This window comes from Hylobates moloch, unplaced genomic scaffold, assembly GCF_009828535.3.
Source record: "Hylobates moloch isolate HMO894 unplaced genomic scaffold, HMol_V3 SCAFFOLD_1, whole genome shotgun sequence".
NCBI classification, from domain to species: Eukaryota; Metazoa; Chordata; class Mammalia; order Primates; family Hylobatidae; genus Hylobates; species Hylobates moloch.
The window spans coordinates 144,672,716-144,677,559 of record NW_026652276.1 but is presented as its reverse complement, the minus strand read 5'-3'; the positions used below and the strand labels follow the sequence as shown (position 1 = coordinate 144,677,559).

The window sequence follows — 4,844 nt, the reverse complement described above, 5'->3', positions numbered from 1 at the left end:
TATGCCTGTATATTGGAGGGATGTGGGAGAGACAGGACCAGGGTCATAACATTGGAAGGTAGTGGGCAAATCAGGATGGTGTAGCAAGGGACGGGACAGAGGAGAAAGAAGTCATGATGCTTGGTGACCTTGGGCAGGCCACATAGCCTCTCTGAGCTCCAATTTCCTCATTCATATAAGAAGGTAGGATGATTTGGAGGTCTCTTCTTCAGCTTGAAACTATGATTCTGTGGTTAGGTTCCAGAAACCTGTATATTTTGCTTTCTAAGTATAGTTCTGCCCCAGACTAGCCCTGAGTCCTAATGCACAGCACCTCATTCCTCTGTTTATTAACAATGTGTTTCTGATGCTTTGACACCTGGGGCCTTGCTGACCCTGGAGAAACTGCCCTTCCCAGAGATAGCCAATTTCTAGAGATAATAAAGAATTTATCTGCTAGCACACTTTTGATATGCAAACAAACCATTCCAGAGCTCACACCCCAACCACCTGCTTTATCAGGCTCTCGCCTTCTGGGCCATCGTCCACCTGCTCTCATCACCCCAGGGTCAGGCACTAGATGGTTGGGGACAACCTGTGTGCCCCAGAGCCTGCTGAAATGCGGAAATGGTCAATCCTCAGCCTGCTTACCCTGCCTCACCCATTCCTTTTCCAGGGAAATCGATAAAGCCTGTTGCCCAAGTCTTCCCCTAACCCCCTCCGCCTACTGATCCACCCTGGTGCTTCCCCACGTGACCCTGGGTGGTGCAGCGTGCCTCCTCCTTTTGGGAACTGTGAGTAACAATTATCTTCTTAATAGAGGTTGTCTTCTGATCTGTTGGCCGTAACATACCCGAAAAATTAAACCTATATTTAAAACACTATGAACACAGCATTCTCACTTGTAAATCAAAGATGGGAATGGCAACCTCTCTTCCAGTGATTATGAGAGCAATCAGTGATCACAGTGACATAAATACAGTCCACTGAAGCACATGTGCTTGGAAATCACAGAGACATTTCAGATCAATACATAAAAGCACCTTTAGAAGTCCATGTATTGTGATGGGTTGATCCAGGCCCCCGTTCCCTTCACCTTAGAGCTGTGCAGATCACAAAAGAAATTGTCTGCAGTGTCACAGCTGATTGGAATAGAAACTGGGAAAGCAAATACAAAGTTCTCTGGCATGACCCAGCAATCATGGCAGTGTTGAATTAAAGAAATTGACACTAACCCCTCCAACAAACACTCCATGCCCAATGCTACATATTCCCATCAACACAACAGTCCATTTTCCCTAAATTTGTAACATAATGGTGCACTGATATTATATAAAAGGGACCTACAGTCTCATTTCAGTCTCCCCATTTCCGTAACTTGCACAGCAGGTTTAATTTCACAGCTTTTAGTTTCATGACATTCAAATACCAGCAATTGATTGGGGGGAGGGGAGAGACCCATGTTTATTGGAAATATCAGTCACTGTAAAAAATCCTGAAGGAAAACTTGCCACATTGTAAAAGGTCACCCGATAAATAATTGCCTTCTGAATTGGGATGATTCCTGTTGTCATTAAGCCCCAGCAGTGATCTAATACACTTTAATACTTCCACTAAATTCTGGGAGACAACTTTGCAATCACAGTCACATAGACAATTAAAGCTAAGCAATTGGTGCCTGAGTCAGAAGGCTTTTTCTTTTTTCCCCCCATTTTTAATGCATAAGATGAAACGATATCCACTTCTCAACTCTTCTCCTCCCTTTTTGCAATGATCATTTTACCCCTGTGAACACAATCGATTCAGGGCTTAGTTTCTCAAGCCTAACACAAGACCGGCTGGCATTAGCTTTATAGCAGATGTTTCCCATTCCAGCTCTCACATCTCCCCGCCTCCACCAACAGGGAGAACAGTTGTATTCACCAAACAGTGGGATCTTCCTAAATCATCCTTCTGGTAAGTGGCTGCTGTGGACTAAATTGTGTTCCCCCAAAACCGTTATGTTGAAGCCCTAACCCCTGATGTGACTGTATTTGGAGATAGTGCCTATAAGGAGGTAATTAAGATTAAACAAGGTCGTAAGAGTGGGGCCATGGTTTAATAGGATGAGTGTTCTTATAAGGAGAGACACCAGAAAACTCCTCTCTCTCTGCCATGTGTCTGCCATGCCATAGAAAGAAGGCAGCCTCTGCAAACCCAAAAGAGTGCCTTCACCAGAAACTGAACCCTACCAGACCTCAATCCTGGACTTTCCAGCCTCCACCACAGGGAGAAAATAACTTTCTGGTGTTTACGCCAAGCAATCTGAGATATTTTGTTGTGGCAGCCTGAGAAAGCTAATACAGTGGCCTTCTAGAGACAGCAACAAAGAGATTTCCTTACTTCTTCACTGAGTGGGTCCTCACAGCCACAACAGACTGCGGACACAGTTTGGCCAGCAGAGATGCAGGACATTTCCTGCTACAGAGAGGGAGGTAGTCATGTTAGCCTGCAGCCACATGGGCAAAGGGAATGCATGAGGAGAGTCAAGGGCATCAGACCTCATCTAAGGACAGGGTTATGCACAAAAGCTCTTATAATTAGGCATCCTGTGCCCATGTGTAAATGTCTGTCTTTTTGCAAGAGGTCTTTATAGTAGAACGAGGAAGAGGGCATGTCAGCATGGTGTATGTCTAGGTTATAACAGGGGCTAACTGAAGTGGTGACAGTATTCACTTTCCCCTTGAAAGCTGGTCCTAGAATTGTCTGAAAAAATGGTCAGTCAAGCTCACTGACCCATGACCCCCCTGGCTGCTGCAGGTTGTTTTTCTGCTCTGCTAAGTAAAGTTAAGATAACCCAGGACTCCCTGGTAAATCCTCCCTTAAGCCTGTAACCAAGTAGTGTACATTTACATGATCCAGAACGGAAACCTCAGCATCAAAGACATGTCTCCTGGACTTGGAGTTGAATGTTTACAAATCACAAGTGAGTTCATCAAGAAGGTTTAAATATGTTTAGGAGAAGCCCCTGATTCTACTACACAAAGCAAAATAACTCGGGCTGTGTGTGTGTGTGTGTCCTCTTAATTGATCTCTTTCCCAAGAAAGATCCAAGATGTAGAAACCATCTTGTGGTGACCCAACATTTCCTGAGCACCCGATCTGAGCTAGGTGTTTTATGTAATAGTTGCCAACATTTATTGATTATTTTGTTAAGATAGTGAACACATTACTTTATTTAAGCCTAGCAAGAAATGTATTATTATCCCCCATTTATAGACAAAGAAACTGGTCTTGGGGGTTTGGTAACTTATCCAACCATAAAAAGTTAGCCAGATTAGCCTTCAACCTAGGTTCCTTTTGCTCCAAAGTCTACAGATGGCTCTATATCTCACAGTAACCCTATGCAGTAGGGATTATAAATCTACTTCACCAACTAAATAAAGTTATTTGTTCAACATCACACAATTACTAGTAACAGAACCAAGCCTTACCCAGACCTGGACAAGCCCATGAGCACTCCATTACCCAAGGGGTTATCACATCCTGGCACACACAGAAAAGGTCTGGAACAGTGCTTCTCAAGTCTTAGTGTGCAGTACCATTTGACCCAGTGATTCTACTCTAATCTACCCAAGTGAAATAAAAACATATGCCACCAAAAGACTTGTACACAAATGTTCTTTGAGGTATTACTCATAATGGTCCTAAAATTGGGAGAAAAAAACACAAATGTCCATCAACTAATGAACACATAAACAGAATTGATAGGGACAGAAGGCAGGGAAATTCTGGGCAGAAGAGGGCGGTCCCCGGCTAGAGTGCCATCCTCAAACCTGGAACCATGGCCCAAAGTGGGAGCATACATTCCCACTTTTTTTCCCACTCGAATATTGCCTTTTCCAAAACCACCCATGGCCCAACTTGCTCCCCGTCCTGTGCCCATAAAAACCCCAGGCTCCACTGGCAGAGGAAAAGAAGAGGAGAAGCAGCAGAACATCAGAGACTACGGTTGGATGTCAAAGAGCAGCAGCTTGATTTAGAGGGACAGCTTGATGGCGTTGCTTAGGAGTCTGGGGACAGTCGAACTCCAGGGGAAGATGATCTTCTCACTCCATCACTTTTTCAGCCCCCTTCCATCTGAGAGCCACTTTGGTCAGCAATAAAATCCCTGGCACTTACCATCTCCAATTTGTTCATGCAACTTCATTCCTCCTGGATGCCAGAAAAGAACTAGGGTACAGGTGCAAAAGGCTGCCAGACTGACCCTCCACTGAGCTGTTAACACTTAAGCCATCCGTGGACAGCAAAGCTAAAAGAGCACTGACTGTAACACTCTTTCTGGGGCTTCAGGGTTGCTGGCACCCCCCTAGGTGTTACTGGGTTGGGGGGCGCTGCACACAGTTTTGTTCCTGCCGGTGCCCAAAAATGCTCACCCTGGCTCCTGCACCCACTCACCTGCATTCCCCCTCCTGCGAGGGGTGGAACACAGTGGGACCAAGAGAGTGGAGTCTGCCCCTGTTGGCACCCAAGCAGCAGCTAGTTCTAGCACCTGTGCACTCCAGTTCCCACCACAAAGGAGTCAGAGAGATTTCCTGCTTCGGAATGGGATATAATCATAACAATGGAATGTTATTTGGCAATAGAAAGAAATGCAGTACTGATATCTGTACAGCATGGACAAACCACAAAAAGCATAACATTAAATGAAAGAGGCAAGACACAAGGGATCACATATTGTATAGCTCCATTCGTCTGAAATGTCTAAGACAAATTTATAGAGACAGTGGATCAGTGGTTGCCTGGGAAAGAGATGGGAAGGAACCAGATTGACAGTAAAGGGAATGCGGGATCTTATTGGGGTAATATTATAGAAGTGTTTTAAA

General features: G+C 44.8%; 1 long non-coding RNA gene across 1 annotated transcript; it reads left to right on the top strand.

The window, feature by feature from the left end:
- The first annotated feature begins 1,790 nt into the window (after positions 1-1,790).
- On the top strand, positions 1,791-4,144 carry LOC131383047 (uncharacterized). Its single transcript, XR_009212759.1, has 3 exons — positions 1,791-1,935; positions 2,881-2,944; positions 3,916-4,144. It is a non-coding gene; the product is annotated as an uncharacterized LOC131383047 (long non-coding RNA).
- The last annotated feature ends 700 nt before the right edge of the window (positions 4,145-4,844 follow it).